Source organism: Pristis pectinata, chromosome 4 (assembly GCF_009764475.1).
Source record: "Pristis pectinata isolate sPriPec2 chromosome 4, sPriPec2.1.pri, whole genome shotgun sequence".
Taxonomy (NCBI): Eukaryota; Metazoa; Chordata; class Chondrichthyes; order Rhinopristiformes; family Pristidae; genus Pristis; species Pristis pectinata.
The window spans coordinates 113965715-113990120 of NC_067408.1; the positions used below are offsets into that span (position 1 = coordinate 113965715).

General features: G+C 47.8%; 1 protein-coding gene across 2 annotated transcripts in view; it reads right to left on the minus strand.

The window, feature by feature from the left end:
* nrip1a (nuclear receptor interacting protein 1a) overlaps positions 1-22499 on the minus strand; it is a 109495-nt gene extending 86996 nt beyond the window's left edge. For both annotated transcript variants that reach the window (XM_052015237.1, XM_052015238.1), the window contains exon 1: positions 22041-22499. The gene's annotated coding sequence lies outside the window, so the exon portion shown is untranslated. The remainder of the gene's footprint in view (positions 1-22040) is intronic.
* Positions 22500-24406: the final 1907 nt, after the last annotated feature.

The window sequence follows — 24406 nt, forward strand, 5'->3', positions numbered from 1 at the left end:
ACCTCTCATCCTCCTCCTCTCCAAAGAGAAAAGCCCTAGCTCGCTCAACCCATCCTCATTAGATGTGCTCTCCAATCCAGGAAGCATCCTGGTGAATCTCCTCTGCACCCTCTCTAAAGCTTCCACATCCTTCCTATAATGAGGCGACCAGAACTGAACAGTTCTGAACAGTCCCTCATTATAGGGAAGGGAGGAGTGGAAGAGAGGACAGGGAAACTTGGGCAGTGGAGGATAGTGAAAGCCAGGAAAGTTAAGGGACAAATACATCTCGAGCATTATCCCACAGAGGATTTCTTTCTGGACTGGATCTATCTGCAGCTCACAGCAGTTCCACTGACACCATCATCCCTCAGGTTGGGTTTAGTTTTATGGTGAGTGGAAAGAGGTGGCAGATTTTAGAGTCATAGAAACAGGCCCTTCTGCCCAACTCATCCATGCTGACCAAGATCCCTTCCTGAGCTGGTCCCATTTGCCTTCTTCACCACAGTGCAGATGTTCGGTCCATTGCTCCAGTGACTCCTCACCACCAGTGCAGAGTAACCGTGGCGGACATAAGATACGTGGGACCATCCCTCCGCTGGAGTGCATGAGGCAGAGGTGGGGACCTGACAGAGGTACACAAAATTACGGGGGACACAAATAGGGCAGACGATGAGAAACCTTTCCCCATCGCAGAAGGGTCCACAACTAGAAGGCATGGATTTAGAGTAGGGGCAAGGGGTTTAAGAGGGGATTTGAGGAAGAATGTTTTTCACCCAAACTGTGGTTGGAATCTAGAACACATTAGCTGAGAAGGTGCTGGAGAAAGGTATTCTCATATTTAGTATACCAGAGTCAAAAGGCTACAGATCAAGAGCTGGGAAATGGGATTAGTATCAATGGGTGGTGTCATAGAGTGATATAGCACAGAAACAGACCCTTCAGCCCAAAGCATCCATGCCAACCAAGATCCCTTTCTGAGCTAGTCCCACCTGCCCACATTTGGCCCATATCCCTCTGAACCCTTCCTATCCATGAACCTGCCTTTTAAATGTCGTTATCTGGGATTTGGGATCAACTGGGGAGAGACCAGTCCAGGAGAAGGCTGTTGTGTTGGTTATGAGAATTGTACTGAGGTTTGCTCCTACTGGAGATGCTTCAGTTTTACCTAAAGTTTCTGCTGAGTTTGGCCGCTGCAACGAGTCCCCTCTACAAGCTATTGGACAGAGGGCTGAAGAGAAATTGAACGGATGAGGGAACAGCGGAAACCTCGGCAGTGAACCCTCCCTGGTCCATCATGACTTGTAGGAGCTACTATGACTGTTGGGTGATCCCTTCAGCTGTGGGGTGGGTGTGGCTGGGGACATCACACATAACGCAGTCAGGGCTGTGTGCCCCTGATTACAGACACCGATCATACCTACACTTCCAGTGAGGGAAACCACACACAAATCAAAGAGGCTCCATCCCAGGGGACAGATAGAGCAGACGGTGAGAAACCTTTCCTCATAGCAGAAGGGTCCACAACTAGAAGGCATGGATTTAGAGTTGGGGTAAGAGGTTTAGAGGGGATTTGAAGAAGATTCTTTTCCACCCAAACTGTGGTTGGAATCTAGAACGCATTTGCTGAGAAGGTGCTGGAGGAAGGTACTCTGGAGGCATAAAACATACGACAGGTGTAGATAGGGTATTTAAGGTAGATAGTAAGAGACTCTTCCGCATGGTAGAGGTTTAACACTGAGATTTAGGACAAGGAGGAAGAGATTCAGAGGCGGGACTTTCTCACCCAGAGAGTGGTGAGCATCTGAAATGCAAAGCTGCAGGCAGTGGTGGCTGAGGGGTGACCTTATAGAGGTTTATAAAATCATGAGGGGCATAGATAAGGTGGATGGTCACGGTCATTTCCCCAGGGTAGGGGAGTCTAAAGCTACAGGGCATATAGGTTTGTGAGAGGGGAAGATTTAAGAGGGACCCGAGGTGCAACTTCTTCCACACCAGAGAGTGACACGTACATGATTAAGATTTATTAGTCACATGTACATCAAAACACACAGTGAAATGCGTCTTTTTTTTTGCATTACTGAGAATGTTCTGGGGGCAGCCCGCAAGTGTCGCCACTCTTCCGGCACCAACATAGCGTGCCCACAACTTCCTAACCCGTACGTCTTTGGAATGTGGGAGGAAACCGGAGCACCCGGAGGAAACCCACGCAGACACAGGGAGAACGTACAAATTCCTTACAGACAGCGGCGGGAATTGAACCCGGGTCGCTGGCGCCGTAATAGCGTTACACTAACCACTACTGTCAGAGGAAGTGGTCGAGGCAGGTACATTAACAACTTTTGAAAGACATTTGGACAGGTACATGGATAGGAAAGGTTTAGAGGGATATGGGCCATGCAGGCAAATGGGACTCACTCTGATAGATGTCTTGGTTGGCATGGACAAGTTGAGTGCTGTACAACTCTACGATGGGATTTGGGTGTTTTGAGTGAACCCTCTAACTCAAGGTGAGCGAGTCCTATTGACTGAACCACAAAGAATCGTCTTGAGGCATAAGCTTTTACATAGTAGATCCTAACTGAGGAAAGATTCAGGGTCAGCAAGTTTGGGGAGTAGGGCTGCCAATGACGGGGCAGATTTGTGTGGAGTAAGACGCTGGAGCAAAGGGGGTTGGAGTGGAGGGCAATGGAGAGAGAGATCAGGTTGAATGCAGAAGGAAAAGCTTGAAAGACAACGGTGGGAATGTTAAACCTGGCACTGAGGTAAAGGAGCACAGTGTGAAGATGGGGGTGTGAGTGAGACTTGGGAGGAATTTTTTTTATATCCACTGCCTGTGGCAGTACATCAAAACAGATTTATCTTTCAGCTGGGAGACATCAGGAGTGATCAGTAATTCCGTGAGGGAACCCTGACTCAAGCACGCCTCCCTCCTACATCACACTGGCCTCTCCCACGTCTGCCTTGCTCCGTTCAACGTGGAGCTGCAGATCTACTCACAGAGGCCTCAGGGTGGGAAGGGAAGCGGAGAGGTGCGCGAGGGGACACTGACGCGTGCCGTGCACTGCAGAGCTTCCCAGCAGCTCAGAGAACGGCACGTTGGTTCCCAAGAGAAAGGAGGGGGGTTGGGGCAGGGAGCCACAGAGACGTGGGAGAGAACTTGCTGTGACATGCCCCTGCCAGGAATTTCATTTCAGAATCCTTCATTAGGAAGGAGGCACAGAGGTCAGAGCTTGCAGAGTGGTAGAACAATATCCTACCCTTGACCCTCCGACCTCTCACCTTCTTAAAGTGAGGGGTCGCATACCAATCGCCAAGCAAATAATTACTGGCCTGGAAAAAAAGACTCTTGCAACATAAAGCAACTGGTCCTTTGACCCGCACCTTTTGACCTCTGACATCAAAAGGTTATCAACACTAACAGGCACTGTTCAGTTTATTGAGCAAATCTCTTTGAAGTGCCAATGCCTCTCAGTCCTTCGGCACTGGTTTACAATATCCCGGCACAGAGGATTTCTCTCGCACAGAAACGCTAGCAAGAGTGGGCAAGAGAGGGATCAGGAGAGTTGTGTGGGGGAGGAGATGCGGAGAGAGGGAGAGAGAGAGAGCGAGGAGGGGTGGAGGATATCAAGGGAGAGCTGGTGTGGTGGGGCGGGGGGAGACAGAGACCAGGTGAGAGAGAAAAAGGAGTAGAGAGAGAGCAGGTAAATGAGTGCAGAAGGGGGAAGAGAGAGTGAACAAGTGGAGTGAAAGAGGGAGCCAGAGAGAGAGTGAGCGCAGGCAAGAGAGAAAGAGAGAGAGAGAGAGAGAAAGAAAGTGGGATAGGAGAGAGAGCAGGCAAGAGCAAAAAGGACAGTGCAGAGCAAATGAAAAAAACAAGAGCAAGGAAGAGTGGGAGCGTGGAAGGAAGAGAGCGAGAGCACAAGACAGTGAGAGAGAGAGAGAGCGACACAGAATGAGAGAGAGTGCACGAGAGTGAGAAAAAGAGCAAGATGGCTTTAATATGAAAGCATGAGGTAGTCTGAAGAGAGATCACCTGAGAGGATAAATGACTATGAGGGAGGCAGCACAAGACAGTGTGTTTGGAAAAGAAAGGAAAAACAAGAGGGTTAGAGAAAAGGAGCAAGAGAAACTGAGTGAAGGCACAAAAGTGAGAGAGGAATTGAGAGAGAGAGAGAGAGAGAGAGGAATCGAGAGAGAGAGAGAGGGAGGGAAATCGGGGGAGGGAGAGAGAGAGGGAGAGGAATCGAGAGAGAGCGAGAGAGAGAGAAAATGCGGGCAAGAGAATAAATCACCAAGAGCAATCAAGGGAGAGAACATCGAGGCAAGGCGAGGGTAATCTGAGGCACAGCCTACTGATGGGTGTAAGTGGTCATATGTCTGCCCTTTGATTATGTCGGCTACTTTACCAAAGCAGCCCAAAGTGTAGACAGAGTCCATGGAGGGGAGGCCGGTTTCCGTGATATGCTGAGCTGTGTTCACAACTCTCTGCAGTTTCTTGCGGTCACGGGCAGAGCAGTTGCCATATCAGCTCAGTACATCCCAATGAGGTTTAATGCCAAATATGTACCACTTAAGCGTAGCTGCTGTTGTAACATAGGAAACATAGCAGCCAATTAGCACCCAGCATGCTCCTTCAAATGGAATTGTGATAGTGACCCCAGAGTAGATATTACTAAAGCAAGACCAAGGAACAAGTATTGGCTCAGACACCAGGATAAATCCTTGCCCTTCTACAACAGAGTGACATGGCACTGGGAGCAGGAATAGGCCAGATGGCCCTTCGAGCCTTCTCCACCATTCAATAGGGTTAGGGCTGATCACATTCCCATACATCTTGAGAACCTTTCACACTTTTCCTCATCTACCGCTGCCTTACAAGTATTCAAAGACCCTTCATCCATTGTCCTTTGAGGAAGAGTTCCAAAGACTCACCACCATCTGAGAGAATAAAATGTCATCTCGTCTGCCATAGCAACGTGGGTGGTTCTTATTTTTAAACCGTGATCTCTAGTTCTAGGTTCTCCCACAAGAAGAAACATCCTCTCTAAGTCAACCCGTCAAGACCCTTCAGCATCTTACACGTTTCAGGAAAGTCACTTCACACTCAAGAGTCACTGAGTCATACAATCATACAGCAGAGAAATAGACCCGTCAGCACGATACATCTACACTAAGGATAAGATAAGATTTCTTTATTAGTCACATGTACATCGAAACACACAGTGAAATGCATCTTTTGCATAGAGTGTTTTGGGGGCAGCCCGCAAGTGTCACCACACTTCCAGCGCCAGCATAGCATGCCCACAACTTCCTAACCCGGAGGAAACCCACGCAGATACGGGGAGAACATACAAACTCCTTACAGACAGCGGCCGGAATTGAACCCAGGTCGCTGGCGCTGTAAAGTGTTACGCTAACCGCTACACTACCGTGCCTGCCCTCACAAGAGACTGCAGATGCTGGAATCCGGAACAACAAACAATCTGCTGGAGGAACTCAGCGGGTTGAGCAGCATCTGTTGCCGGGGGCGGGGGAGGTAGGAAATGTTGATGTTTTGGGTCGAACTCTACATCTACACTAACCCCATTTGCCCACATTAGGGCATCTTTCTATGCCTTGCTTATATCACTGTCTGTCTAAATTCCTCCCAAGTGTATCTGACTCCAGCACCTCAATCCTGCAGCAGGTTCCAGATATCAATCATTCTCTGTGTAAAGAAAATCTTTCCTTCAACTTCCCATTAAAACTCCTTGCTCTCACCTTAAGCTTATGCCCTCTTGTTTGTAATGCCCCTCCCATGGGAAGCAGATTTGGACTATCTGCCTTACCTATGCCCATCATAATCTTATATACTTCCATCAGGTCACCCCTCAGCCTCCTCCCCTCCAGCCTGTCCAAACTTCCCACTAAGAAATGGTATCTGTATCACCCATCCACAGACAGGGTCTCAGATTAACATTTCAGAGACAAGACAGGAGCCCCAACACTACCTCGAGGCTGCACCGAAGCTTCATCCTAGACTCCTGTGCTCAAGTGAACTCCCCATCCTTCTGCCTCAGGGTCAGTGTTCTACCCACAGCACCATATGACGTGATGCAGAACTGCTGCAGTCTCTCCCTCCACAGATTTAGGTCTGCTCCCATCACAATGCTATGACAGCGCCAGCGACCCGGGTTCAATTCCGGCCACTGTCTGTAAGGAGTTTGTACGTTCTCCCCGTGTCCGCGTGGGTTTCCTCCGGGTGCTCCGGTTTCCTCCCACATTCCAAAGACGTACGGGTTAGGAAGTTGTGGGCATGTTATGCTGGCGCCGGAAGTGTGGCGACACTTGCGGGCTGCCTGCCAGAACACTCTTTGCAAAAGATGCATTTCACTGTGTGTTTCGATGTACATGTGACTAATAAAGATATCTTATCTCTTATAACTGCTTCCACAAAGTCTGGAACCCAGGCACCAAAACTGCCTCTCTCCAAAGGACAGGCCTGACTTTCCAATAACCTCAAGCCCACATGTTGTTACCTTCCCAATACTGACCCTCAAATTGGGAATCTTCAATAAAGAGGGCTAGCTGAGAGTCTCTTAAATGTCCCTAATGTATCTGCCCCCACACCCTCTGTCAGTAGTGCATTCCACGCACCCACCACTCTGTGTAAAAAACTTACCCCTGACATCCCCCTTATACCTTCCTCCAATCACCTTAAAATTATGTCCCCTCGTGTTAGCCATACCTAAGGCATGTTGTCATAGGGCAAAGAGACAAAAGGTGAAGAGCTTCTAACCCAGGCTGTGCCTGATCTGTGAGTGTGTGATGGGACAGTGTAGAGGGATCTTCACTCTGTATCTAACGGTCCCTGCTCTGGGAGCGTGTGATGGGACAGTGTAGAGGGAATTTCCTCTAGCACCATTCACAGTATAGCTTAGCTAACGTTCAAGTGACTTCCTCCAAATGGATGGACATCAATAAAAGCAGAAAAGGATAAAGAAAATCATGACAAAAGACTTAAAATCATGTTGTTTGTATACAAGACAAGAAGTTGCAAGCAGCTCAAGTATAAAACAAGCGATTTGTTTTTCAAAACCACAATCAAGTTGATCAAATTCCTCAAATTAAACAACATCTTTCTGAAGAGGTGGTAACCTGCGGGAAATGAAGATAAAATAATCTCCTCTGGCACCAAGCCCTTTAACTCTGTATGACAGCCTTCCAAACCAGTATCTGTGGCATCAGTGTTGGTGAGTGACAGACACAGCTGCTGCTTTGGACAACTGGCCTGGTTTGCCACAGCACTTCTGTTGCCCATCCAGCCCTCAACCCTTACACTCTCGCTCTTTAAACTCTCCTATCTGAGATGTAACCCAAATCCAGAGCAGGGATCTGGTGGGTAGAAAGGGAAGGTGCGGAGGTCTTGAGAGGGGGGCAGAAGCAGAAGGTTGGTGAATTGGAATTAGTTTATTATTGTCACATGTACAAGGTACAGTGAAAAGTTAAGGTAAGATAAGATATCTTTATTAGTCACATGTACATCAAAACACACAGTGAAATGCATCTTTTGTGTAGAGTGTTCTGGGGGCAGCCCGCAAGTGTCGCCACGCTTCCGGCGTCAACGTAGCAGGCCCACAACTTCCTAACCCGTATGTCTTTGGAATGTGGGAGGAAACCGGAGCACCCGGAGGAAACCCACGCAGACACGGGAAGAACGTACAAACTCCTTACAGACAGCGGCGGGAATCGAACCCGGGTCGCTGGCACTGTAATAGTGTTATGCTAACCACTACACTACCGTGCCTGCAATCTGGCAGAAAATCCAGAAGAAAAGGAATTTGGAATTGGTTTATTATTGTCGCTTGTACCAAGGTACAGTGAGAAACTTGCCTTGCATACCATTCGTACAGATCAATTCATTACACAGTGCATTGAGGTAGTACAGGGGAAAACAATAACAGAATACAGAGTAAAGTGTCACAGCTACAGGGAAAGTGCAGTGCAGGTAGACAATAAGGTGCAAGGTCATAACGAGGTAGGTTGTGAGATCGGGTCCATTTTATTGTACTAGGGAGTCTTTCAATAGTCCTACAACAGTGGGATAGAAGCTGCCCTTGAGTCTGGTACTACTGCTTAACAACAAGGACAGCAGACTGGAGAGACTTTCCTCATATCAGCATATCCCAAAATGTGTCACAAACAATGACTGCTGGTGCTGTTGTAATATACGAAGCACAGCAGCCGATTTATGCACAGCAAGACCCCAGAAGCATGAGGAGCAGGGACGAATAGACAGCCAGGACCTTGCTCCCTATCAGAATCAGGTTTATCACTGACATGCATGTCAAGAAATGTGTTGTTTTGCAGCAGCAGTACAGTGCAAAGATGTAAAAATTACTATAAATTACAAAATAAACAAATAGTGCAAAGGAATAATGAGGTTGGTCCATGAACACTTTCAGAAATCTGATGGCGGAGGGGAAGAAGCTGCTCCTGAAGCATTTCATTGATGCCAAGGAACCTGATGATCAGAGTTGACTCCTAAAGGAAAGTCCAGACAAGGAAGCACATTGCACTTGGAAGCTACCAAAGAACAAGGGATGAATACGGAGATGAACAAAGTCCATTCTAATAGCGTTAAAACAGAAAGAGGGTAAATACACTTGTTTGTTTTGTGTTGAAATCACCTCCATGTCACTTGCAACATCCAAGTGCTCCTCGGTCCTGCAGCTGCCCATCAGATCATTCGAATGTGTGAACCATAGAACATAGAAAACCTACAGCACAATACAGGCCCTTCGGCCCACAAAGCTGTGCCGAACATATCCCTACCTTAGAAATTACTAGGCTTGCCCATAGCCCTCTATTTTTCTAAACTCCATGTACCTATCCAAGTCTTCTTAAAAGACCCTATCGTATTAGCCTCCACCACCATTGCCGGCAGCCCATTCCACGCACTCGCCACTCTCTGAGTAAAAAACATACCCCTGACATCTCCTCTGTACCTACTCCCCAGCACCTTAAACCTATGTCCTCTTTTGGCAACCATTTCAGCCCTGGGAAAAAGCCTCTGACTATCCACACGATCAATGCCTCTCATCATCTTATACACCTCTATCAGGTCCCCCTCATCCTCCGTTGTTCCAAGGAGAAAAGGCCGAGTTCACTCAACCTGTTCTCGTAAGGCATGCTCCAGGCAACATCCTTGTAAATATCCTCTGTACCCTCTCTATGGCTTCCACATCCTTCCCGTGGAGAGGCGACCAGAACTGAGCACAGTACTCCAAGTGGGGTCTGACCAAAGGCGGAAGTAGGCCACTCAGCCCCTCAAGCCTGATCCACCATTTCATGAGCTCATAGCCAAGCTGATCATAACTTCGACTCGACATTCTTGCCTACCCCACTTCCCCCACCTTCTCAGGAATCTGTCCACCTCTGCTTTCCACCAAAGACTCATGATTGTCATTTTTTTAGCTTCTGCAGGAACTGCTGGGTGGCAAGTCCGCAGAGACTGAAAGTCGGGAGTTCACACGACACTCCCGAGGCAAGAGAAAAGCTTTGGCTCGCAGAGAGTGACTCACAGCAGAAGGTTCTACCTTTCTGATGTGACATGAACCAAAGCCTGACTTACCTCCCCCAAGTTAGTGCAAAGGATGCAATGCATATTATTGAACATAGAACACTACAGCACAGGAACAGGCCCTTCAACCCACAACATCTGTGCCGAATTCAACTAAATCCCATCTGCCTGCACATGATCCGTATCCCTCCATTCCCTGCATATTCCTGTGTCTAACAGCCTCTTAAGTGCCACTATCATATCTGCCTCCACCACCCCTGGCAGCTCATTCCAGGCACCCACCACTGTGTAAAAAGAACTTGCCCACACATCTCCTTCAAACTTTCCGCCTCTCTCCTTAAATGTAGTATTTGACACTTCTACCCTGGGAAAAAAGATTCTGACTGTCTATCCTATTAACTCCTCAATTTTATAAACCTCTATCAGGTCTCCCTTCAGCCTCCAGAGAAAACAATCCAAGTTTGTCCAGTCCTGTTGAAGGGTCTCAGCCTGAAACACCAACTGTTCATTTCCCTCTATAGATGCTGCCTGGCCTGCTGAGTTCCTCCAGCATTTTATGTGTGTTGCTCCAAGTCTGTCCAACCTCTCCTTATACCTTATACCCTCTAATCTAGGCAGCATCCTGGTAAACCCCTTCTGTACTTCTTCCCCCAAAAGCCTCCACATCCTTCCTGTAACGAAAGAGAGGGGAGTTCCCTCCAGTATGCCGATCAACATTTATCTCTGTGGCAACATGGGGTAATCTGGCCATTTCCATGCCCGGAAACTCTGTGTTGTACTGCTAGATTTGCTACTAGAATAGTGACGACACTTCAGAAGTACCTGATTGACTGGAGTAATTTGGGATGTCCTTCGATGATGGAAGCAGCCAATGATAAGCAAAGTCTTTCAGTCCGTTCACCTCTCTAAATCTTCTCTTCATTCCAAATGCATCAGCTCCAAAACTCTTTTCATTCTTCTGCCCTCCCTCCCCCTCCCCAACCCCCGCACCAACCCAATTCTTTTCTCCAGCGGCCAATTTTACAGCCCTCTTGTGTTTCCAACACTGGTGGACACAGGCGAGGTGCAAAGGCTGGCGGTGGTGTGGACCGAGTGGTTGGGCAGAGGGTCCATCTCTGTGGCGTGCAATTTGAACACCTGACCCAGAGGTGAGTGGGGAGGGGTGGGGAATGGGGAAAGTCACGTGGACGCTCTGGCCGGGAAAGAACACTAATGCCTCTACTTCCTCAGAAGGCTAAGGCATGTCTTTAATAAAAGGACAAAATTCGGCATGTCCCCCATGACTCTCAATTTTTACAGATGCACCATAGAAAGCATCCTATCCGGATGCATCACAGCTTGGTACGGCAACTGCTCTGCCCAAGACTGCAAGAAACTGCAGAGAGTTGTGGACACAGCCCAGCACATCACGGAAACCAGCCTCCCCTCCATTGACTCCATCTACACTTCCCACTGCCTCAGGGAAACAGCCGACATAATCAAGAACCCTTCCCACCCCAGACATTCTCTCCTCTCCTATCGGGCAGAAGATACAAAAGCTTGAGAACACACCACCACCAAGCTCAAGGACAGCTTTATTCCGCTGTTATCAGGCTCTTAAATGGACCTCCCATACGCTAAAGATGGACTCTTGATCTCTCAATCTACTCAGTCATGGCCCTTGCATTTTATTTGTCTACCTGCACAGCACTTTCTGTAACACTATATTCTGCATTGGTTTTCCTTTTTACTACCCCGATGTACTTATGTATGGAATGATTTGTAATGGATGGCCCACAAACAAAAGCTTCTCACTGTATCTCAGTGCATGTGACAACAATAAACCAATAATAAATGGGGTGACAACCTTGCTCACCCAATTGCCCAGCAAGGAGCCGTGAGCAATAGCAAGGGGTAGGAGTCATGGCCATCTTCCCCTATTCCTCGGTCGGTTTTGAGGGCATTTCGGATGAATCCAAACACCACCCTGACAAACAGTCGATCAGTTATTTCAGACCATCAATCCATTGCCCAGAATGGCTCAGTATAATACATTAAGCCAAAGGCACTTTATAGGTGCGCATTTAAAATACGGTAGCTATGTTAATGGATTAGCAAACGGAAACCTAGCCCAAATAAAAACAAAGAATTCAAATTCAGATCCCACTGCGGTATAATGTGAGGGAATGTTGGGTTATTCATTTCGATAAAGAAGAATATTGTTTAAATGACATGACAGAGGTACATAGAATCATGAGCAGCATAATTATCGGGTGTATAACCAGAGTCCGTTTCCCCTGGTAAGGGTGTCTAAAACTGGAGGGCATAACTTTGAAGTGAGAGGGAGGAGGTTTAAAGGGGATCTGAGGGGTAAATTTTCCTCACAAAGAGTAGCTGCTATCTGGAATGAGCTGCCAGAGGAGGAGGTGGAGGCAGGAACAGTAACAATATTTAAGAGGCATCTGGACAGGTACTAAAATGAGCAGGGCACAGAGAGATATGGAATTATGGTTTTGAACAGAAGGGGATTGGTTTGTCACCACTCACTATGACAACCTCCAATGCAACTGAGCCTGTGGTCACCCGAAGACGCAAGATCAGTCTTCCGGAGAGTGAAATCGAGGAAAGCATCTGGCCCGGACGGTGTCCCTAGCCACGTCGTCAGATATTGTACTGATCAGCTGACAGGGGCACTTGCAGACATATTTAACTTCTCCCTGCTTCAATCTGAGGTCTCACCTGTTTTAAGAAGACCACTATCAGCCCAGTACCTATGAAAAACAAGGTAACATGCCTAATGACTACCAACCAGTGGCTCTGACATCCACCATCATGAAGTGCTTCAAGAGGCTGGTAATGGCACGCATCAACTCTAGCCTCCCAGACAACCTCGACCCATTGTAATTCTCCTACCGCCAAAACAGGGCTACAGTGGACACCATCTCCCTGGCCCTACACTTAGCTCTGGAGCATCTGGACAGTAAAGACACCTACATTAGACTATTGTTTATTGACTACAGCTCCACCTTCAATACTATAATTCCAAGCAAACTCATCATCAAACTTCAAGACCTGGAACTCAACACCTCCCTCTGCAACAGAATCCTTGACTTCCTCTCCAACAGACCACAATCAGTGAGGATAAGTAGCAATACCTCCAGCACGATTATTCTCAACACTGGTGCCCCATGAGGCTGTGTCCTCAGCCCTCTACTCTACTCCCTATCTACTCATGACTGTGGCTAGATTCTGCTCTAACTCCATCTACAAGTTTGCAGATGATGCCACTGTAGTGGGCCGTATCTCAAATAACAATGAGTTGGAATACAGGAAGGAGATAGAGAGCTTAGTGACATGGTGTCATGACAACAACCTTTCCCTCAGTGTCAGCAAAACAAAAGAGCTGGTCATTAACTTTAGAAAAGGGGGCGGTGCACATGCACCTGTCGACATCAATGGTGCTGAGGTTGAGAGCATCAAGTTCCTAGGAGTGAACATCACCAATAGCCTGTCCTGGTCCTACCACACAGACGCCATGGCCAAGAAAGCTCACCAGTGCCTCTACTTTCTCAGAAGACTAAAGAAATTTGGCATATCCCCTTTCACCCTCACCAACTTTTATTGATGCACCATAGAAAGCATCCTATCTGGATGTATCACGGCTTGGTACGGCAACTGCTCTGCCTGTGACTGCAAGAAACTGCAGTGATTTGTGGACACAGCCCAGTGTATCACGGATACTAGCCTCCCCTCCTTGGACTATGTCTATACCTCTCACTGCCTTAGTGAAGCAGCCAGCATAATCAAAGACCCCACCCACCCAGGTCATTCTCTCTTCTCCCCTCTCCCATCAGGCAGAAGATACAGGAGCCTGAGGGCACATCCCACAGTGATAAGACTATTGAACGGTTCCCTTACACAATGAGGTAGGCTCTTGACCTCACAATCTACCTTGTTATGACCGTGCTCCTTATTGTCTACCTGCAATGCACTTCCCTGTAGCTGTGACACTTTACTCTGTATTCTGTTATTGTTTTTACCCTGTACTACGTCAGTGCACTGTGTAATGAATTGATCTGTACGATCAGTATGCAAGACAAGTTTTTCACTGTACCTCAGTACTTGTGACAATAATAAACCAATACCAATTAATGCAGGCAAGTGGGATTAGCACAGATAGGCATGGTGGTCAGCATGGACATGGTGAGGTGAAGGGCCTGTTTCTGTGCTGTACAACTCTATGAATGGAGAGATGCTACTGCTGTAGAGGAGGATCTTAGGTCCTTGTACATGGAATGCAGAAAGTTAACATTCAGATACAGCAAGGGACCAGACAGGGAAATGACACCTTGGGCCTTTTTGCAAAGAGGATGGAGTATTAAAGTAACTAAGTCTTTCTGCTACTAAGACCAACCCCGGTTTCTTTATTTAATTGTTGGCATGCTTACATTGAAGGTAGTACAGAGAGGGTTCACTAGATTGATTCTTGGAATCAAAGGGTTGCCGTCCGAGGAAAGGTGGAGCAGATTGGGCCTAAACTCATTGGCTCAGAGGAATGGGAAGTGAGCTTATTGACAGGATGGATGCTGAGAGGATACTTCACTTGGCAGGGTAAATAGAACAGAGCATTATGGTTTCAGAATAAAGGGGTCACCCATTTAAGATGGAGGTGAGAAGGTATTTCTGTGAAATCTTGGAAATCTCTACCACAGAGAGCAGTGCAGAAAGAGTCTTAGGGTCTGGAATTTGAAGTTACTCTTATCTGCATGGTCCAGTTGTGAGTTTTGAATGTCAATTATGGCCTCCAATATTTGAGGTATTGTTAGTTGGAACCAAGAAATTGTATTTTCCATCATGATTCTTGACAATAGTCAATGGTGGGGGGGGGGGGGGGGGGGGGGGGGGTGGTGCCATCCGTACAAATCAGTTCATTACACAGTGCATTGAGGTAGTACAAGGGAAAACAATAACAGAATGCAGAATAAAGTGTTACAGTTACAGAGAAAGTGCCGTGCAGGCAGACAATAAGGTGCATGGTAGACTGTGAGGTCAAGAGTTCATCTTATCGTACTAGGGGACCATTCAATAGTTATAACAGCGGGATAGAAGCTGTCCTTGAGCCTGGTGGTGCGTGCTTTCAGGCTTTTGTATCTTCTGCCTTATTGGGGGGGGGGGGGGGGGGAAGAAAGAATGTTCAGGGTGGGTGGGGTCTTTGATTTTGCTGGCTGCTTTACCGAGGCATCGGGAAGTGTAGACAGAGTCCATGGAGGGGAGGCTGGTTTCTGTGACGCGCTGGGCTGTGTCCACAACCCTCTGCAGTTCCTTGCGGACTCGGGCAGAGCAGTTGCCATACCAAGCGCCATTAACGCCGATACTGACAGTGGAGCCCTCTCCACAGGACTGTTCACGACCTTGGTACACCATACACAGCCGATGAATTATTGACAAAACTTGACAGTCAATGTGGCCACACCAACCTGATGAAGGTCGGGTACCGTCACAGAATTACAGGACTGTATTGGCATACAAGGAGGCCATTCAGCCTATCGAGTTCATGCTGGCTCTCAGCAAAACAATACAGCCAGTCCCATTCCCATACATCCCTCATAACTCTGCAAACCCATTTCTCTCTGTTACCTATCCAGCTCCCTCTTGACAGATCTTAATGATGAGGGGGGGATTTCTAAGTTCGAGACAGCAGGATGAAGCAAACAGTACCTCGGTTTATTACCTTATTCCAAATGCAGCATTCCCAAAAGTGCAGCCCTCCTTCTGAACTGCAGTGCGAGTGTGGAATGTGCTCAGGAGTGGGAGTTGAACATTTGACTCAGATGAGAGCACCCACCCCAGGAGACAGAACAGATGCTCAGACTCACAATGAAAAATATTACTTCCTGGTTCAAAGTATCAATACTTCAGCATAAACCAGAATAAACATCGACTCATGATTTTAAGCACATTCATAAGGCAAAATTCATAACTTGAACCGTAAGATCAGATTACATGGATTAGAAATTCCTCTGCGCTATTTTTTTTCTAATGTTAAAACCGCACGAGCAATACCTTCATCTACATGATCTTTTACAAATAAAGTAAATTTCTTCACACTGGTTCCTAAGCAATATTTTCTCTCACCCTCGTGTAACATCACTTGGTTCGGTCACAGTGAGCATTTGGGGTCAAATTTCCCAAATTAGTAGCATCTTTTCCTCAGAGGAGAGGAGCCAGTATATGGTTACACCTTGAAACAGCAGCACTCTTCCAAGTACTGGAGAGTATTGCCAAGGAATGAGTGCATCATTGCAGTGGTGGGAGGGAGTGACAGAATAAGGCTGGGAACAGAGGAATTGCACAGGCTAATGGTGAACAGTGCATCCAAGCAGCAGCTTCCTTCTGCAAAGGGTCTTATGCAGAAAGTTGCCTGGGAGATAGGAGCCTCATGTGTCCTCTACAAATACCTGAAATTTTGAAAACCATCCTCCTCAGCCAAATGCCCCGTCTCAATGAGAATGCAAAACATTACATTTATTCAAAGATATATGGCTCCCTGCTTTGCCAGTGGAGCTTTTCTTTAGCCAGGCAACAGGGAGCAGGAAAGTGCCAGCGTAGCAGAGAGAGCCTGTAAAGTTCCTGAGGCTGAGTTTCAGAGAGCGAGCACAGCCCTGACTTTGACTCTACGGGTAGTGCAGGCACTTGTGTTTGGCTGCTTCTGGAGGTTAGCGCAGCAGCCAAACACAAGTGGCTGGTCTCAAAGTCAAGGTCACGCTCATTCTCAGTAACCTTGCCTCAGGATCCTTGCAGGGTCCTTCTGCTGAGGAAGGCCACACGAGCCACGTGCTGCACTGCAGAAGGCAAAGAGGTGTCTACTGATAAAGTGGGGACCCTTCCACTTTTGCAGTCCCAAGTGGAAGGGGTCTTTGGTTGCACTGCAGGGCTCCACTGCTTTACTCTCTCTACACATGACTGCGTGGCTAAACACAGCTCAAACGCCATCTATAAATTTGCCGACAACACCACCGCTGTTGGCAGAGTCTCAGATGGCGACGAGGAGGTGTACAGGAGTGAGATAGATCGGCTGGTTGAGTGGTGTCGCAACAACAACCTCGCACTCAATGTCAGCAAGACCAAGGAACTGATTGTGGACCTCAGGAAGGGGAAGTCGGGAGAACACACACCAGTCCTCACTGAGGGGTCAGCGGCGGAAAGGGTGAGCAGCTTCAAGCTCCTGGGCGTCAACGTCTCGGAGGATATATCCTGGGCCCAGCACATTGATGCAATCACGAAGAAGGCACAATACACGCAAAATGCTGGAGGAACTCAGCAGGTCAGGTAGCATCTATGGAGGGCAGTGTCGACTGTTTATTTCCCTCCACAGATGCTGCCTGACCTGCTGAGTTCCTCCAGCATTACGTGTGTGTTGCTCCAGATTACAGCATCTGCAGAACCTCTTGCGTCCTGGAAGAAGGCATGCCAGTTTTTCAGTAATTTTATGTCTTTGCACTGTGCTGCGGCTGCAAAACAGCAAATTTCATGCCATCCATGTCAGTGATGACAAATCTGATTCTGATTCCCCAAAGTGCAGGCATTCAGAGCGAGACCGCTGGCCTTACAGACCTCTCCCTGCCGTGAGTGTCACCATCTTTGGCCAGTGCCTCTCTCCAGGTTCTTTCCTCATCTGACCAACGTGGACCCACTCCTGCAGATGCGTTGCCACTCACTTAATGGTGAAGGAGGAACCTGCTGGAACCATTGGGGGAGGTGAGGGGCAGTGGGAGGTGGGGGGGGGGGGTGGGTGGGTGGTGACTGGCCTCGCAGCTCGGGTCACAGTTTGGAAGAGAGTTGTGCAGCACTGTGCACGACTGCAGGGGAGATGGAATCGTGGGCTCACACAGCACAGAAACAGCCTCTTCACACCAACAGGTCCTCACCCACTGTCCAGCACCCACTTACACCAATCCTGCGGGAATCACATTCTATTCTCTGGACATCTCCACTCATTTACACACTAACTGCCGTCTCCCTGCCACAAGTGTAACACAGGGGAGTCCAAACCCAGAGGGCACAGATTTAAAGCGAGAGGAGGAAGATTTAAAGGGGACCAGAGGGGCAGTTTCTCCCACACAGAGGGCGGTGGGTAGATGGAACCAGCTGCCAGAGGAAGTGGTAGAGGCGGGTACAATTACAATGTATAAAGGACAGGTACATGGATGGGAAAGGTTTAGAGGGATATGGGCCAAACACGGGCAACCGAGACTAGCTCAGTTAGTCAACTTGGTCAGCATGGATGAGTTGGGCCTCTTTCCATGCCTGTAAAGCTCTATAACTCTAACAGCGATTTACAGCAGCCAATTAGCCTACCACCTGCACGTCTTTGGGATGGGGGGGGGGGGGGGGGGGGGGGGGGCGGTTGAGGAAGCCGGGGAGGGGATTGGAGCACCCAGGTGAAACCCACACACTTACAGGGAGAATAATGCAAACTCCACACAGGCAGCACCGGAGGTCAGGATCGAACCCAGGTCTCTGGGGGCCTGTGAGGCAGCAGCCTTACCTGCTGCGCCACTTGTGTTGGCTACAACCTACTGAACAGCTCATCGTGATTCAGACCAACGTGGTTGAAAATATCACTGGAAACAAATGATTGGCTTTACTTCATTATTAACGACACCTGACCAAGCCAGGTCCCATCACATCAGCACCAGGTTTACATGAAAATCTCAAAGCAAAAAGAAGTTAATACCATATTCACGTCTGCCATTACTCACTCAGCGACGTGCACAAAGTCCGTAACCACCTCATTCACGTCAGTGCGTGACTGCTTATTTTGGGGCACTCTGCAGGTGAATTTCTGGTCCCAGATCGCCTACTGAATTAAGTGCCTTCTGTGGGAACTGTGGTCGGAGGTGGTGAACTTGCCCCGTTTGCACAAGTTGGCAAGGAGTGGGGCAGGGCCAGAGGGAGGCACAATAAGCCAGGGTGCCTGTTCTTAATCAGAATGCAGTGACACGGGGGGAGAAATTCAGCTCAGGTGGGAGTTAATGCCAAAATATGTGTTGGTGTGTCAGTGATAACCAATCTACCATGCATTATCATAGACCAACAAAACTTAATCCCGTCAGCTTCGATATAATTGAACAGTAAATGGGGCTTACAACCAAGGGCTTGATATCATGTTCTGGTCCAGTTCAACGTATTGGATGGATTGCCTTAATGGCATGCAGTTTTTATTTCAGAATCAGGTTTATTATCACTGACTTATCTGTCGTGAAATGTGTTATTTTGCGGCAGCAGTACAGTGCAATGACAAAAAATTACAAGATTAATAAATAGTGCTAGAGCAACAAGGAATGACAAGGTAATGTTCATGGACCGTTCAGAAGTCTGATGGCGGAGGGGAAGACGCTGTTCCTGAATCGTTGAGTGTGGGTCTTCAGGCTCCTGTACCTCCTCCCCGATGGTAGTAACAAGAAGAGGGCGTGTCCCAGATGGTGAGGGTCCTTAGTGATTTAATGCTTCTCATCCTTACCCACCACTCCCTTTTACCACATTCCTGGTCAGTTAAGGACACTGAGCCCTTGTGGGGTCACTGGACAAGAATGGGCCAACAGGGGAACTTCATGGAACTGGAGCACAAGGGATCAGGGAGGGACACTTGTGGGAAAGATCTCTCTCCAACCCATCTCAATTTGGCAATTCACATTCTGGCACAGAAGAGGAGTTGAGACCAGCACAAATCAGCCATGATTTGAATGGAGATGCAGGCTTAAGGGGCCTGGTTAAAGACTGTCTGAACTTCTCGCTGCCTCGGTTAAGCAGCCAGCATAGTCAAAGACCCCACCCACCCCAGACATTCTCTCTTCTCCCCCCCACCCCACCCCCAATCAGGCAGAAACGTGAAAGCACGTACCCCCAGGCTCAAGGATAGCTTCTATCCCGCTGTTGTAAGACTATTGAACGGTTCCCTTGTACGATAAGATAGACTCTTGACCTCAGAATCTACCTCATTATGAACTTGCACCTTATTATCTGCCTGAACTGCACTTTCTCTGTAACTGTGACACTTTACTCTGCATTCTGTTATTACTTTACCCTGTACTACCTCAATCTACTGTGTAATGAATTGACCTGTATGAACGGTATGCAAGACAAGTTTTTCACTGTACCTCAGTACATGCGACAGGAGTAAACCAATTCCGTAGAGTCATGGAATTACACAGCATGGAAACAGGCCCTTCGGCCCAACTTGTCCATGCTGCCCACCAAGCTCATCCCACTTGCCCGTGTGTTGACCCATATGCCTCTAAACCCCTCCTGTCCATGTATTTATCCAAATGTCTTAAATGTTATTATTGTACCTGCCTCAACCACTTCCTCTGGCAGCCCGTTCCATATACCCACCACGTGAAGAAGTTGCACCTCAGGTCCCTTCTAAATCCTTCACCTCTCACCTTAAACTGATGCCCTCTAGTTTTCGGCTACCGTCCCCTGGTGGCCTACTCCTGCTCCTATTTTCTTGTGAGTTTTCAAATCCCACCATGGCCTCTCCCCACAGCCCTCCCCATCCAATGAAAACCCTGCATTCTCGTAGCGTCCCCCAGCACCCTCCACTCCAACACTGGTGGATGCCACCTGTCATCCAAGTCAGGCCCCTCACTCTGGGCTCCTGGACCTCCTCCCTACCCCTTCCTTTCCTCCCCTCAGCTGATCCTTAGAATCGATGTGTTTAGACGGATGTTGTCTGCCAACAGGGGTGCTTCTACCACATGCAACCCAAGTTGTTGTTGGGCTTGAGTTGGTCGTTAAGGGGGCAAGGAGGGGAAGAGCAGGGAGGAGATGCTTTTACCAGAGGTCCAAGGTGGCAGAGAGCTCAGCCACTGAAGATAAAGGGATCTTAGAGAAACAAAAAAAAATTATGAAAGGGATCGACAAGACAGAGGCAGGAAAGTTGTCTCCACTGGTAGATGGGGCATAGCCTCAAGATTCAGAGGAGTAGCTTTAGGACAGAGATAAGATAAGATATCTTTATTAGTCACATGTACATAGAAACACACAGTGAAATGCATCTTTTGCGTAGAGTGTTCTGGGGGCAGCCCGCAAGTGTCACCACACTTCCGGCGCCAACATAGCATGCCCACAACTTCCTAACCCATACGTCTTTGGAATGTGGGAGGAAACCGGAGCACCCGGAGGAAACTCGCGCAGTCACGGGGAGAAAATACAAACTCCTTACAGACAGCGGCTGGAATTGAACACGGGTCGCTGGCGCTGTAATAGCATTACGCTAACCGCTGCAGTACCGCAGGCAAGAGGAGGGAACTGCATTTCCTGGAAAGCAGTGAATCTGTGGAGATGCCTGCCCAGGGAAGCAGTGGAGGCTGCCTCGTTCAATATATTTAAGCCACAGGTAGATAGATCTTTGTATAGTAGGGGAATTCAGGGTCATGAGGGAAAATGCAGGTAGGTGGAGCTGAGTCCATGGCCAGATCAACCATGATCTTATTGAATGGCGGAGCAAGCTCGACGGGCCAGATGGCCCACTCCTGCTCCTATTTCATATGTATAAAGGGATGGTCCAGTGTCCTCTGCAATGGAATAGACTTGCCTCCGACTGGGCAGAGTGAGCTTCCAGGACTTGTGAGATTCTGGACCCCACAAGGGGTCAGTGTCCTTAGCTGACCAGGCACCAAGTAAAAGGGACTGGCAGGTAAAGAAAAGAAGCATTAAATAAAAACAGCATGGCTTTACGGCCAGCTTTTTGTTATAAACAATAAATTAAACACACAATCAATAACCTGCGGCTAATATCATTTAAACATTTCAAGCCTTCAGCCACGCATTGACCAAACTGACCACCGGGAGGAACAGGTTAAAGACTGTTTATAGATTTCCCAGTCACCAACCTTTTAAAGGGGCTCATTTTGTGTGTGTGTGTGTGTGTGTGCGTGTGTGCGGGGGGGAGGGGAATTAACAGAACCCTTACACCAGCAAACCTCACCCCCCCCCCCCACACACACAAACACATATAGACCTTCCCCAAGACTGCAAGGGAAAACAGATCGAAAGAAGCACGGATATCAAAATATAATATAAACATAACACACAGCACAGAAACCAGGTTTTCCACCTACAAGACAATTAAACACGAAATAACCATGTTCGTTCAACCCAAGATTTAAAGATATTTTTGATTATTCCTATAACCAGTGGGTCTCTAAAGATCAAGACAGATGCTTGCATGAGGAAAGCTCGGCTATTCTCTTGGTTGGCCGGGGGAGGGAGGGGGGTGCAGAAAGGACGTTGAAATCTTATGAAGGCACTCAGGATCCCGAGAGGGAAATCGCCGAGAACTGTAAGCCCGGGAGAGCCCCTGGTCAATTTCTCCAGGGTCTGAAACTGACGACTTATGAAGTACGCGTTCTCCCCATTTACGTTATTTCAGATAAACAGACCGCGCACACACACACACACAATTTTTTTCTCTTATGTGTGCATTTATAAAATGGTCGATAGATCCCCTTACCTGATCGCTCCCCACTCACGCAGAGACTTACAACCGCTCCGGAAATCCCAAGCAAGATGAAGCAACGCTGTAGTTTCACTGGTTACAAAATAATATGTATCATTTCTGCTGTTTGCTGCTGCCCGGGATTTGCGACAAGGCCTCTGACGATGATGTATCCAAGCGATTCAGGGATACAAAGTAACCGGGTGTAATGTGTCCTCTGTGTCGTCCGCGATCCAACAGAAAAACAGGTCAAAACAGGGGCCTCTCTCCCAGCGAAAAAAAATAACAATTAAACCGCAAAACAAATGCAAGCTTTGGAATTAATCGCCTGAGCTATTTTACTAGGCAGTGGAAACGTACTTTCTCTGTCTCTCACACACAACAGAAGCCTTCGCCCCGGCCACATGCAGAATGAAGCAATCGCTGCACTCACAGAACTCACAGTTAGACACCTCCCGGATCAAGACACGTAAAAAAAATCACACACATACGACACACTACACCAGTCAACACCAGCGAGCGCTGGGATCAGGCTACCCTTCGGAGGCTGGAGCCACACACCATTTAACCCCTTGTGGTTACAACAATTCCGCTGACATTAAAATTTCTGCTAACAGATATTTAAACGAACATTTTTCCCCCAATTTGTGATATTTCTCAGAGGGCACTTCACAAAGTATTTCACTGGCTGCCAAGCGTTCTGGAACACCGTGTAAGGGGATGTGGGAGCCACGATGGAAATGCAAGAATTTGGTTACTTAAATAATAATTAAATTGATTTAATTACCACCACTGCCTTCACTGAATGGTGTCCAGTGCAAGAGACCACTCAGCCGATCTCACCTTGGCAGAACTGTGCACACCCCACCCAATTTTGCAGCCTTGCAAATTATTTTTATTTCAGACATTTCTCCAACTCCCAAGTGTAAATGGCTGATTAGTGGTCAGCATGGACTCGGTGGGTGTTTCTGTGCTGTATGACTCAATGACTATTGCCATAGTTGGATAGAGAGCTTAGTGACATGGTGTCATGACAAAACCTTTCCCTCAATGTCAACAAAAGAACTGGTCATTGACTTCAGGAAAAGGAGGCGGTGTACATGAACCTGTCTACAGCAATGGTGCTGAGGTCAAGAGGGTTGAGAGCTTCAAGTTCCTAGGAGTGAACATCACCAAAAGCCTGTCCTGGTCCAACCACATAGACGCCACGGCCAAGAAAGCTCACCAGCGCCTCTACTTCCTCAGGAGGCTAAAGGAATTTGGCATGTCCCCTTTGACTCACGAACTTTAATCGGTGCACCTATCTGGATGCATCACGGCTTGGTATGGCAACTGCTCTGCCCGGGACCGCAAGAAACTGCAGAGAGTTGTGGACACAGCCCAGCGCATCACGGAAACCAGCCTCCCCTCCATTGACTCTGTCTACACTTCTCACTGACTGTTTTTACCTGTACTACATCAATACGCTCTGTACCAACCCAATGTAACTGCACTGTGTAATGAATTGACCTGTACGATTGGTAAGCAAGACAAGTTTTTCACTGTACCTCGGTACAAGTAACAATAATAAACCAATACCAATAGCAATAAAGCAGCCAACATAATCAAAGACCCCACCCACTCCGGACATTCTCTCTTCCCTCTCCCATCGGGTAGAAGATACAAAAGCCTGAAAGCACGTACCACCAGGCTCAAGGACAGCTTCTATCCCACTGTTACAAGACTATTGAATAGTCCCCTAGTACAATAAGATGGACCCTTGGCCTCACAATCTACCTCATTATGACCTTGCATCTTATTGCACTGCACTTTCTCTGTGACTGTAACACTTTATTCTGCATTCTGTTATTGTTTTACCTTGTACTACCGCAATGCACTGTGTAATGAATTGATCTGTATGAACGGTATGCAAGACAAGTTTTTCACTGTACAGGTGACAATTATAAACCGACTCCAATTCCAATTCATGGCTGATCCATGCTGGCAGCTCCTCTTCTGTGCCAGTTCTCCATAACCCTCAATTCCTCGATCTGCCAAATATTTGTCTATCTCTGATTTAAAAACATCTAACAATCTGACCTCCACCACCCTCAGGGCAGAGAATTCCAAATATTTCTACCCACCTCAGTTTTATCTGACCTGTCCCTAGTTTTGAAGATCCGTCCCCTTGTTCATGACTCTCCCACTAGTGGAAACATCTCCTCATCTACCCTGTCAAGCCCCCATAGGATCTTACACGTTTGAATGAGGTCACCCCTCCTTATTCTAAACTCCAAGGAACACAGACCCAACCTCTTAGCTTCTCTTGATAGGACAACCCTCTTCTCCCAGGAACTGGTCCAGTGACTCTCGTTTGGGCTGCCCATGATGCTACTATATCC